General features: G+C 38.6%; 1 long non-coding RNA gene across 1 annotated transcript; it reads right to left on the bottom strand.

Annotated features, from left to right (window-relative positions):
* Positions 1-1,983: 1,983 nt before the first annotated feature.
* LOC120730887 lies at positions 1,984-2,331 on the bottom strand. The gene is made up of 2 exons (XR_005695235.1): positions 2,217-2,331; positions 1,984-2,125 (listed from the first exon to the last, which is right to left on the bottom strand). It is a non-coding gene; the product is annotated as an uncharacterized LOC120730887 (long non-coding RNA).
* Between the last annotated feature and the right edge of the window lie 11,477 nt (positions 2,332-13,808).

The raw sequence follows: 13,808 nt of genomic DNA, 5'->3' as shown, positions 1-13,808 counted from the left end.
GAACCAGCAAAGGTGTACTCTCAGTGGCAAGGGAACAATAAGAGAACAGCACCACCAAGGCTGGAGACGGAGCAATACTGGAAGAGCATATGGGAGAAGGACGCAACCCATAACGGCAATGCTCAGTGGCTAGTGGATCTGAGGGCAGAACATAGCGACCTCCCTGAACAGGGTCCAGTAACCATCACAGTGGCAGATAACCAGGTCAGGTACCCTGCTGGGGTAAGAGGCTGGCCAAAGGAGGAGATAGAAGCTACTGACATAAAGACAAGAAAGCTCCTTACCATGCATGGAGGGTTTCACCCCAGGTCCAGCACCCTGAGGCTGTACGCTAAGCGGAAGGAAGGGGGCCGGGGACTGGTGAGTGTCAGCACCACAGTCCAGGATGAGACAACGAACATCCAAGAATACATTGGGAAGATGGCCCCAACTGACCGAGTGCTCAGTGAATACCTCAGGCAGCAGAAACCCAAGAAAGAGGAGGGAGACGAGGAACCATCATGGAAGGACAGGGCCCTGCATGGTATGTACCACCGGCAGATAGAGGAGGTGGCTGATATCCAGAAATCCTACCAGTGGCTGGACAAAGCTGGACTGAAAGACAGCACAGAGGTACTAATCATGTCAGCACAAGAACAAGCTCTGAGTACAAGATCCATAGAGGCTGGGGTCTATCACACCAGGCAAGACCCCAGGTGCAGGCTGTGTAAAGATGCCCCAGAGACAATCCAGCACATAACAGCAGGGTGCAAGATGCTAGCAGGCAAGGCATACATGGAACGCCATAACCAAGTGGCCAGCATAGTGTACAGGAACATCTGTGCCGAGTATAACCTGGAAGTCCCAAGGTCAAAATGGGAGATGCCCCCAAGGGTGGTGGAGAATGACTGAGCTAAGATCCTGTGGGACTTCCAGATACAGACGGACAAAATGGTGGTGGCTAACCAACCGGACATAGTGGTGGTAGACAAACAGAAGAAGACGGCCGTAGTGATCGATGTAGCGGTTCTGAATGACAGCAATATCAGGAAGAAGGAACATGAGAAGCTGGAGAAATACCAAGGGCTCAGAGAAGAGCTCGAGAGGATGTGGAGGGTGAAGGTAACAGTGGTCCCCGTGGTAATCGGAGCACCAGGTGCGGTGACTCCCAAGCTAGGCGAGTGGCTCCAGCAGATCCCGGGAACAACATCGGAGATCTCTGTCCAGAAGAGTGCAGTCCTGGGAACAGCTAAGATACTGCGCAGGACCCTCAAGCTCCCAGGCCTCTGGTAGAGGACCCGAGCTTGAAGGATAAAACCGCCCACAGGGGCGTGCTGGGTGTTTTATACATATATAATATGTATATGGGAGAGGCTTGGGAGGGGGTCAGACAAAGGAATGTCTTATATAATATTATTATTATTATTGTCTGTGAAGGTTCTCAGTCATTCAGGTCATCGTAGTCTAAGGAGCTTGCAAAGAAAAGCGTCTGGACTTCTTTGAGTTGCTTGAAGACGTTTCACCTCTCATCAGAGAAACTTCTTCAGTTCTAAGAGTCAAATGGTGGAGAGTCCCAGATTTAAACCCAGTGGGAGTTTTCCCCCCAAAGAGGAACAAAGATCCTCTACCTAATCACATGAGCCAAGGTGTGAAAGCGGGTGCGGGTCACAATTAGCCAGGGTTTCGGGTGAGCTCATTGTGAAACCTGGTCCCACCCTATCATGTGATTTCCTGATATCTGTTTTGTAATGGAGTTTGTTGTTTGTCATTTTTTCCTTGTATTGAAACACTTTTTCCCACCTTAGATAAGCAGTAATGACACAACGCATGCACCCAAATGTTGAGTCTGTGTTTAGAGAGTTATTCCTCATGAAGAACGAAAACAAGACAGAACACCTTCAACCAGTCTTTTACTCGCTAATGAGGGAGAGCTTGGTCAGAACCAGGCTGTGGAGTTAAATGCTCCTCACCTGTCTCCAAACCAGCTCTCCTCGCACCTATTTATTGACATGACAGTTACAATACACATTACAACACAAGCACCTCCCACCGTAAAACCCCCCAATGGTTCTAAGACAAGGCACTATGTGTGTGTTTGTGTGTGTGTGTGTCATGGGGGTGCATTTGTGTGACCTCCTGCTCACAACTGTTTTTAACAACATCCTTGGTCAAAAGAGGGTAATCTCCCCCACACCCAAGATATGGTTCAACTCCTGTATTGGTTCACCATACACAACACAGGTGAAACCATAAAAGGGCAGGAAGCTTACCAAACATCAAGCAGAATTATCACAAGGGATGTGCTTGTGATAAAACACTACAGCCTCCTCCCAGAACCTCGAGAGGCTTGGGAGGGGGTCAGACAAAGGAATGTCTTTGATCCCATAGTTTGAACCAAGACTTTACAAATTTAAGAAACACAATGACAACATTCAACAATCTGACTTAACACCAAGCTTGCAACCTTTATGATGATTTTTGATTTAAAAAAAAAAACTTACTTACAACCGATTAATATTTGATACAATCACACAGTTGTTAAACTGGTCAAATTACTATTTCTCCACTAAATGTTTTTTCTAAAAACAGTGATGAAAATAGTAGATGTGAGGATGGTGAGCACATTCAGGGGATTGAAGTGATGTCCCAGATCATTCTAGACAAAAAAATAGAGTTGGTGTCTATTCGCTCAGTAGAACGCTGCTATGGTGAAAAATGTATACAGTGGTTTAATAGACACCACTTTCGGATAAAGGAGTCACAGATGATTTTTTTCTAAAACTCAATTTTCCTAAAACCTAAGCAATCCCATTTTATTCACATCTAAATTAATCTAAAAAGCTGTATATCAACAACCCAATGTTATGAATAAATTTCATTTGTGATCAAGCAACACTGACCTATTTTCATCATGAGACTGTTGCATTGTCACTACTGCAAATTTGTTTCTGTTAAAGCAGCAAAACAGTTGTTTTGTCTAACAGCTACTCTATTATAATCAACTAGATACCTTAATTGACTAAATTGCAGTGATTCTTGAAAGGAAACAATATTTATACATTTGCTGAAAATAAATATTTGTACATGTACATGTACTTGGGACCTTTTTATTTGTCGATTATGTATTGGAATTTCAGGAGTGGGACCATGCCTCCAAACACGCTCCTTCCGGTTCTCATCTATATAGGTTCTTCCAGTTCTGCAAGCTGTAGTTCTCATTTATGTGCTCCACTCTCCCTCCCCTTTTAAATTTTTTAACTTCTTCACTTCTATTTTGTACATGGGGATCTGCCAGGCCCAGGAGCCGTTGCCAGTCTCCTTCGAGGCCTTTCCCACACCGCAGCTCAATTCATGTCCAAGCATTCACCTTTACCTACTAAAACGCTGTCAAACCTAAAATGAGGACGTGGGCCCAGCTAGTGAAATGATATTCTGCTTCACCAGTCTCTGTGTTTGTGGGGATGGAACTTGCTCAGAAGCTTTGTGGTTTGTTGTCAGTATGCATTTTGGCAAATTCCACTCTAGCTTTTTAATGATTTTCTTTCAGTAGTGAAGCCTACTGTTGAAAAATGAAAACAATGGATGGTTCAATCTGTTACCTTGACCTTCTTTGGAAGTTTTTCTGGGATCTTTGGTAATCATTTGTTTAATCCATCTTTTCAGTTTGTCAACATTTTTCCTCTTGTGGCCATGTCCAGGCAGGTTTACTACAGTCCTGTGGACCTTAAACTTCTGAACATTATGAGGACATTTAGTCACAGGAGCATCAAGGAGCTGTTAACAAGTTTGTCAGTAATTGTCTTTCTCTGCTCCTGAAACAGCTCTCTACTTAGATTTCTGTGGTCCATGTTCAGCGTGGTACGTACCATCATACTAAAAAGCACAGTGACTATTTTTCACCTTTTAAATATTCAGACTAACTGATTATTTTCACTCTTTTTCTAGGAATACCATCAATTTTGTCCAGGCCAATTTTGTTAAATTGTTTTCAAAAGTGATTCTGTTGACACAGAGTTCAAAAGCTATGTCTGATTTTTATTATATCATTTTCAATAAATTTTGTATATTACTTTTGTCATTTTCAAGTTGTTTGATTGATTGATTGATTGATAATACTTTATTTAGTTTTTATTTATTTATTTAAGTGACCATTGTGAGTTTTTCTTTCTTTAAAGGAACAGTATCAAAAATTCTGTCCATGTCCGTATATGTACTCATCCATCCAATTTCTTCACAGCGGTGTTGGAGCCTATCCCAGCTTTTGTAAGATGAGACCCTGCAGGTTACTGGTCTATCACACATACACAGACAACCATTTACCTTTACTGCCAGTTTAGAATCACGAGTTAACCTAACCCCATGCATGTCTTTGGTTATATGATTTTTGAAATGCAAAGTGTCCAAAATGATCCTCTTGGCCATTCAGTGCTAACTTATCTCTGCTGTGCTGTGTGCAGAAATTGTGCACCTTATGCACTTCCAACAAATAATTGAAAACAGTTATATTGTTTTAATGTCATAAAAGCATAATGATCTGAATACAATTTGACACAGATTGAATTTAGATCACACAATATCATATTCAGGCATGACATGTGGAATGTGACATATTGCCGCTGAAGACTGCATCAACTGTCATGACAAATTCTTTGAAATAGTAAACACATGTGTTTATCCATCTGTGAATTTACACGAGTGAACAGGCAGAAAAGTAATACCATTTGAGCTGTTTCTGTATTAAAACAAATCAACACTACATCGCAGATTTTGATCAAACCTTTCCTTGTGTCAATGTGCTGCTAAGTGATCTATTAAAAAAATAGCCACACAGCCTATTCTCACATACACTAGAATAATGTGTCACACATCAGGCCTATTAAATGTTGTGTGGTAGTGTTCCTCTACTCGGCGTTGGAAATAAAGAGCTGGCTCCAGTTTTTGGAGAGGAAAGAGGTCAGCTTTCCGCATGATTAATGGTTCACATCAGAGTAATCAATACATGCAAATTTGGAGTGTAAAACTCCTGCAGGATTGTTCTCTGCTGTAACAGTGAATGTACACCAACAAACTGGACCTAGTCACTCTGCCATTCCTAATATATCCATTTTTATTTAAGAGTGCGGTAGAACTGCTGGTGGGTGGTGGGAGGGCAGCTATGAGTCAACTGAGAAGGTCTGTTTGCTGGATTCACTGTGAAAAAGCAAAACACACTCACTGCTGTTGGCCACAGTTGAAAAAATATTTTCATAAGCACTTGGAAAAATTATTTAATTGGAGGACAGATTGGTTTGCACAATTTTGTTCCAAATCATTATTTTGCTGGAAGTCACATAAATCTTTAAAATGTGCAAATTGGTTTGCTTTTGGGCCAACTGGATGATTACAGCCCCAACAGTCTCAAACTGAAAGAAGTAGGGGAGGCACGGGTAGACCCATGAACATCCTCTCCGCACTTCAGATCCAGCTTCCAGAGATGCAAAGTAACAAAGTAAAAATACTTTCTTTCTGTACTTTCTACTCCTTACATTTTCAAAACAGGCTTGTTACTTTTGGTTTAATTCATTTGAGGGAAGTTATTGGTTAATGGCACTGCTGGCCTTCAAACATCAAACCGATTGGAGCCTAAACAGTAACACATCAAAGACAGTCCTATTTGTGCTTCAATCACCAGGGAATGTCACATAAAAATAAATTAAAGGGGCAAAACTATGTGCCATAGTCAGGGGTTAAAGTGGGCCAGGTTTTTTTAAATTTCTTTCTTGTGGCACAACACAGTGACTGCACATGTCCTAACAAAAGATGCCCCACAAAAGAAGATCAAGCATAAAGTCTCTATTTGTTCAATAAACATCACCAAACACAAACTTTAGCTCAGTGTGTTGCTAGCTTAAGGTCCAGCACCTTTATTTCACAGGAAGAGAAAAGAATAAAAGATAACTTCACTCAGAGATGAAAAAAGATGTAAGAAGGACAAAAAATGATAGGAAGAGGAGAGTTTATATTTGAAGCTAAGGAATGCTCAATGGGATTTGATACACTGTAATATAGGAAAAAAACACATCATTGTGATAATTCACAATTTGAGAACTGGAATGTAAATGCACTTAACAGCATGCTGAAAAGCAAGTTTCTGTTGTTTTAACTGTGCCAGGTAAACCAGATTGACTTGACAGTTAACAAAAAAGGGTTATTATATTAAGGTATTTCATAGTTCACATTTGAGGTACAGTGTATTTTTTTCTTTTTTCTTTTTTTAGCTCAGATTAAAGAATTCATTTAATAGATTTCAATGGAATGAGCATAAATCTGAATGGTAATCACTCTGCTAAAGTAATGATGAGCAATAAAGCTTAATTATTTATAGAATGCTAAAGATCTGACATAAGTAAAATTTTGATGATGAGTAAAATAAAATTTTGAGCTAAACTTGATGTTTTAACTCTGATGATGAGACAGTTTTCTTTACTTTAAATGAATTTCTAGAGTTGTTCCAGGTTGTTGGGGTTGCTAGAGTTGAGAATTTCCTTCCTATACACATCACAGTTTGCAATGTTTTCATGTACAATTCTAAAATCTCCACAAAATCCTCCTCTTTCTCTGCGATGATGCTCTTTCTTGCTACATTCTACATGAGTCTGTTCAGCGCAGGGTCATGAGTCACGTGAGTAGGGGAGTGGTGGAGCAAAGTGAGCATTCATGAGAGGAGCTATCTGCACATATCTACTTTTTGTCAATCAGGCACAACAGTGAACATAGTGAACATATAGGAGAGAAGCCAAAACTAAAGTATTGATCCTACCACACTAATTTTGATCTGATACCAATATCAACGCTGGTATCAATACTATCCGTATTTGGATTGATCCACCATCTTTAGCTGTTTCTTTACATATAGCACTAGTACTGAAAGACATTCAGTTTTGTCATTGGATACATATTAAGCCTATAATTTGCTTAGTGTCCCTCAAATATCATAGCAGTTTTCAATTCACATTGGTAACTAAGCAAATTTGACAGAGATAGCACTAGGTCATTACTTTCCATGTCCAAATATGTCCATGTCCTATCATGGACATGTTGTAATAACTCAACTCTGTAGTCCACTGATTTGCTCCAGTGGCATCAGTGACAGGGCTGCTTTCATCCATGTATCCACTCTGTATAAGGTATAAAACGTTAAATCGCTGTGTTAATAAACATCCGTGCCTCTAAATTCTGATCATCTAATTCTTTTAGATTTGTTCAGATCAAAGGCAACCCGTTAAGAGTTATTGGTAGGGTTAGGGTTTGGCTAGGGCTTATCCGAGCTACCAAAGGGCAAGAGATGGTGTACACGCTGGGCGGGTCAGTAGTCTGTCATTAACACAGACAAACAGACAGCCATTCACACTCACATTCACACCTATGGGCAATTTAGAATCATCAGTTAACCTAACCACACTAAATTCATATCCTTGGACTGTAGAAGGAAGTCTGTGAGAATCCACACAGACACAGGGCGAACATGCAAGCCAGTCAGATGGTAGAGTCAAACTCTGACTTCACCTGTTGCTTTGAATAGACAGCGCTAAGCTTTGTTCCACTGTGTTGCCCGATGATTTTATTTAGTCACCAAAAAAGAGAAATAAGTTTAAAAAAAGTTGTTGAGGTCACTGTTCTTTGTATTGATGATAACAATTCTGTTATGCATGTATTACCATAAACAATTATTATCATACATGCATACATTTTATAAATATATAGTATTTATGCTACAGTTTATACAAGAAATTTGCCTCTGCCATAAGTTTTGGTTTGTGTTTAGAATGAAGTAATTCACTAAAAGCTGCGAGAAGGAACCTTTGAGGCATATCATCTGCAGGTGGCAAATGGATCACACAACTGTTGTTAGGGCACATGCTATCGAAGCTGCAGCAGCTGATGGATGGAGAGTCGCATCTGTGTGACACCAGCCCTGCTGGAGACCCTGAGTTCAGGCCAACTGCTGAGGCAAAGAAGGAAGGGTGCAAGCAATGCTCCCCTCCCTCGGGCTGTCTGGTGGAGAGCTCCAAAGCTAGACACTGAATTAAAATTCATGCAAGCCATGACTAAGAGGGAAAGTCAAAATCTGCCCCTGAGCCATACTCTTCCTACCCTCTTACGACACTCACGTCGTCTCACTGTAGTGCTGAATGTTACTGTAAGAACTCTGGACAGTGAACAGAAATAAAATAGCTTCCTACTTTCAGCTTCTCTTGAGCAAATAAATTTTCTTTTAATCCTGGGATTGCTACAGATAAAGCCATTTTTCGAATTGCTAACCCACCCAAATCCTAGCGTCTGGGAGTCCCCCCTCCTATGTACAGTGGTGTGAAAAAGTGTTTTCCCCCTTACTGATTTCCTTTTTTTTTTTTTTTTCATTTTTGTCACAATTAAATGTTTCAGATCATCAAACAAATTAAGCTATTAGAGATAGATAACACAAGTAAACACAAAATTCAATGCCTAAATGAACATTTATATTTTTAAGAGGAGAAAAACATCCAAAACATACATGGCCCTGTCTAACAAAATGTTATATATAAGAATGTTTATATAACATAAATTACCTGTGATCATAGCTTTTCACATTTGTTTTGGAAAGCCGAGTTCAATTTCTTCAGCCACACCTGGGCCCCATAACTGCAACACCTGTTCTCAACCAAGAAATCATTTAAATAGGACCAGCCGGACAATGTGTGGTAGACCAAAAAAGCCAGACATAATGTTGTGATCCAAGAAAATTCAGGAACAAATGAGAAACAAAGAAATTGAGATCTCTACGTGTGGAAAGGTTTATAAAAGCCATTTCTAATGGCTGTTGGAATTCAGCGTACCACAGTGAGAGCCATTATTCACAAATAGCGAAAAACATGGAAGAGTAGCGAACCTTCCCAAGAGTGGCCAACCCAACAAAATTACTCCAAGAGCACAATGACGACTCATCCAAGAGGTCACAAAAGACCCCAGAACAATATCCAAAGAACTGCATACCTCACTTGCCTCATGACTCACCACCATAAGTGACTGGGCAGGTTGAAAGGTTCATTTCAGTTTTGCCAGAAAGCATCTTGTTGATCCCCAAAACTTTTGGGAAAATACTTTGTGGACCGATGAGAAAAAAAGTTGATCTTTTTGGAAGTAGTGTGTCCCATTACATCTGGAATAGAATTAACATAGTATTTCAGAAAAGGAACATCATACCAACACAAAAACATGGTGGTGTAGCATGATAGTTAGGGGCTGCTTTGCTGCCTCAGGACCTGGAAGACTTGCTGTGCTAAATAGAACATCCAGCCATCTGTCCGTGACCTCAAGTTGAAGCGGAGTTGGGTTATGTAGCCGGACAGTGATCCAAAATAAACCAGCAAGTCCACTTCTGAATGGCTTAAGAAAAAGAAAATGAAGACTTGAGTTGACTAGTCAAAGTCCTGACCTGAATCCAATTGAGATACAGTGGCATAACCTTAAAAAGGCAATTCATGTCGAAAACGCTCCAATGGGGCAGAATTACAGCAATTCTGCAAAGATGAGTGGGCCAAAATTCCCCCACAGCACACTAAAAGACTCATTACCAATTATGACAATTGCAAGTATTTGATTGCAGTTGCTGCTGCTAAGGGTGCTCCAACCAGTTTTTATGTTTAGGGAGCAATCACTTTTTCACACCACTGTGTGACACCACTGTGTGACAAAAGCAAGTAGTGCTGTGCACTAGCTTTTCTCTCGCTTACCTTTCTTGAAATACATCTAAAGTACCACATTCTCTGACAGGACATGCTATTAATCAAGGCTCAATTTTTGCTTAAATTTTAGTTTTTATATTAAAAACAATTTGCAGTTCTGTTAAATGATCTTTTTAAACTTTTACATTTTTTAGAGTACATGTTTTAGAGTAAGTGGCCTATATGCTATGTGCCGCTTCAACCTGCTAGCTCAGTCCGAACAAACTGTAGTGTAAACAAACGTGTGTATTGTGTTTTTGGATAAACATTCACCATTATGATTCAAGGATAATTACAAAAGCCTTCATGAAATTTAAACAGCATGAATGATATCATTATCATTCTTCTGTCAGATGTTTCTTGAATGCAGATTCACACTGCACATTATAAAATTATTTTAAAAGCTATTTACTAAAGGTATTTAAGACATTGTCACTGTTCTAAAACACTAAAGACAGAAAATGACAATTGGACAAACAAATGGACTATTTTTTAGGACTACTGTTCAGGAATGAGGTCCTACAGTGAGTGTCTACAGCCAAAACAAGAAAAAAAGATGTTGGGGATTTTTATTTTTCAATAGAACAATAGCTTTCATTTACTAATATTTGCTGGAAACATTTTTATGTTGTACAAAAACTGCGTTTGCATGCAAAATTCCTGTTGGTTTTATGAAACATGCATTATTTTGTTCTTGCCATTGTGTGCATGTTAGTAAATTAGAATCATTTGAAACCAACAGCCTTGTGCAATCTTCATACAATTTTGGAGTATCTGCAGACTCGCCCTCCTCAATTTATCTATATAAGGAAACACATTTAAATCCAGGTGAAGCGGAGCAAGTGGTGAAAGTGTTGTAAAGCGAGGAGCCTGCAGGCAACGAATAAGGAAGAAGTCTATAGAAAATTGAAGAATTGTGTCTGAGGTCCAAGAAGGAAGAAAGAAGAGCTACTGCTTTCCATGGTGTTTCCGTGGGAGTGATGACTATTTAAAAACAATAAATAAATTAAAAGCAGTACTCAGGCTTAAACGATGGAAGTGTGGAATATCATTTCCCCTGAGACATTCACTATGATGGGTAGAAAAAAAACTAAAAAACTACAAGAAAAAGAAAAGGGGGAGGGGGAACCTTTTTCTTCTGTCAGCCCCAGATGAGAAACTCACTGCAATGGGAAAAAAAATCCAGATTCCCCAGCTTTCATTCCATAGAGCTAAGAAACGATACTGTAAGTAACGACATCCAGCAATGATAAAAGTCACATTTAATGAAAAATAAGAATATTTAAGATACAATAAGATAAGGGGGTGTGTTTGAGTTAATAAGGTTCAAGCTTACACCTTTTACATTAAGTATTTTGTTTTCTTTCTGTGCATTTTTTAATTGAAATTTTTGAGCATTTTGTGACTTATCATGTTTTGGAAAACTGTAAATAGTGACAATAAAGCAATAATAGAAATACAAATTGTTATAATTGTTATTAATAATAGTAGCAGTTGTAGTATTCATTTGAAAGACTTGTGTTTAAACTCCTAAGGATGCCATTTATCATTTGTTCATATGCATTTATTGTTATATACATTTATTTCCTCTTTTTTTCTGGGACTGTAGCAATTAGACAGAATTATTGTCTGAAGGCCAAGAAACATCCCCAACAGATTTATTTTCCCAAGTGGATCATTACAGCTTTTGTCATACTGATCCACCTGACTGACTTTTTTTTTTTTTTACTTTTAAGTTATTACAATCAGAATGGACGGGACCGGAGAATGGGAAAGAGAAAGATGGAAAAAGACAAGTTGGGAAGAGAAAACAGAGGAAAAGAGAGACATAGAGAAAAGACATTGAAAATCTGTTTGATCACCTGGTAAAAAAAAAAAAGAAAAGACAACAACACAGTAAGGAAACCACAGCAACAACCAACATAAGTATAAGTAACAGTAAATAATAAATACTGGACATTACTGAGCAGCACACAAGACCAACAACGTACATTAAGTTTAAAAAAATAAATAAATCAAAAAAGCCAATCAAAAAAGTAGCCAATCAAGATAGTGTGTAAAATCTTGGTATAATCTTGACTATGGACAACCTTGCATCGAACCTGGACAATCGCTTATTGATACAGGATGTCGGTACACTCTTTGCCGGCTGGTGATGTTGTGCTGGGGGGGTCTGCTGGGCAACTTCTTTTAGAGGACAGCATTTTAATTTTGGCCGGGGAAGATGCGCTCTGGGCCTTCTTCATAACGATCTCTTTGAAGCACCAGTGGATGTATTCTTGGAGAGCATCCAAATTCTCCCCACTGTCCTCCAGGGTGTTGGAGATGATTAAGCACCTACAGCATTCTCTGTCACTTACCTTTTCCGTCACTTCTGTCCCTTTTGTTCCTAAATTTGTTCCTAAAGTAAGAAAAAATTCAGGTACAAAAGAATGATAACTTAAAAATTTGTGCATGAAATGGTTGTACCCACAATTTCTGTAAAGATTTGTCCGTATGCACTGTTACTAAATCGTGTTCAATTATCCCAAAAACACTTCCAATGCAATAAAAGCATACATGGATATAAAAACACACAATGTAACACTATCATTCATAGACTGGCTTACATGGAGCCCAAAACATCAGCATTATTGAACCCTGTCAACGTGGAAACTGTTTTCTCTGATATAGTGAACTAAATTAACTAAAAATACAGAGAGCTGTTTGAATGGTGTTGTAATGCTAATTTCATATGGGCTCTCTTACCTGTCTGCAAAAGTAATTTTTTTGCTCTTAAAACTGCTACAGCAATTTATCAGAGATGTGCAGTATTGCTATTATTTTTTTAATCTAAATGTGTGGGCACATTTTTTGAAAAATCACTTTCAGAACATGCTTTGGGTAGAGTGACATTTAAAACAACCATTTAGAAGACAGTCCCACAGTCTATTTCTGTCTCTCAGTATTACTGATATTTTAACAGACCAGATGGAAGGAGAGAATGTTTGTTAAATACCAGACATAGATGATACTTATACTATATGTATTAAAGTTACTTTTTATATTTATATATTCAATCTCAATCAGCAACTAAAGTCACGTTTCTTTGTTTGACTTTGAAGAAATCAACAGCCCAATAATCAACACAGTCCGACGTAATTTTACCATGTTCAGACTTCTATAAAAACATATCTAGCTATATACACCTACCTGAATAGAATCATCTAATAGTCTTAACATCTCAGCCAATAATTTTTCTTGTTTTTGTCTGATTTATATTCTACCAGCCCAAAGCACAATACCCATAGTTATTGATGTTTAACAGATCAGTTTGGTATTTTAAGTCTATTATAATTACAGAAGCCCTGAGCAAATTTAAAATGGATAATAGCAGGTAGTAAATAAATGACCTTCCATTATGGCTTCTATCCTTAGTGGAAACACAAGACAATACAACTGGTTTCCCTATCAGCTACTTAGCAGTGTTATCACAATTATCAGATGCATTACCTGCACCGACACATCACTAGCAGGGAATCTCATTACTGTCACAAACCAGCCAAGGATCAGTCACACCTCTGTCACATCTAAGCTGGCCATCCCATCCATTTTATTGCATCACACCATTCTATGGTTGATATTAGGGATATGTAAGACTATTATGTAATGTGAGGGTTATTACATGTTCTAGCACACTTCAAGTTGTCAGTGTAAAGTGGATCTTATCAGTTGCTTTTTCGTTTTTTTTAAACAGAAATATTATTCCTGCAATACTTGGAAGATGAATGCAGTTCCAATTTACCTGCCTTTCTTATAGCCAAGAGGCATAAAATATGCTCCACGATATTTGACACACTAATATAGTTTTTTTGAGTTGTAACAATAATGAAATATCAATTTTAAATATCAGACAGTTAACTCCTTGTAACACTTTGGTAGACATATCTAACCTCATTATAAACCCAGACTATCTGAAATGACTAACTAGAGTTATAATGACAGAATGATCTATAATTAATTCTTCACAGCAAGAAAGGTCATTGGAAAAAAAAAAAGGGTCATAAATACTCACTTTTGTTGAATGCTTGATGCAAAATGTTTTTC

Source organism: Simochromis diagramma, unplaced genomic scaffold (genome assembly GCF_900408965.1).
Source record: "Simochromis diagramma unplaced genomic scaffold, fSimDia1.1 OVJJ01000746.1, whole genome shotgun sequence".
NCBI classification, from domain to species: domain Eukaryota; kingdom Metazoa; phylum Chordata; class Actinopteri; order Cichliformes; family Cichlidae; genus Simochromis; species Simochromis diagramma.
This window is presented reverse-complemented; position numbering and strand designations above follow the sequence as displayed.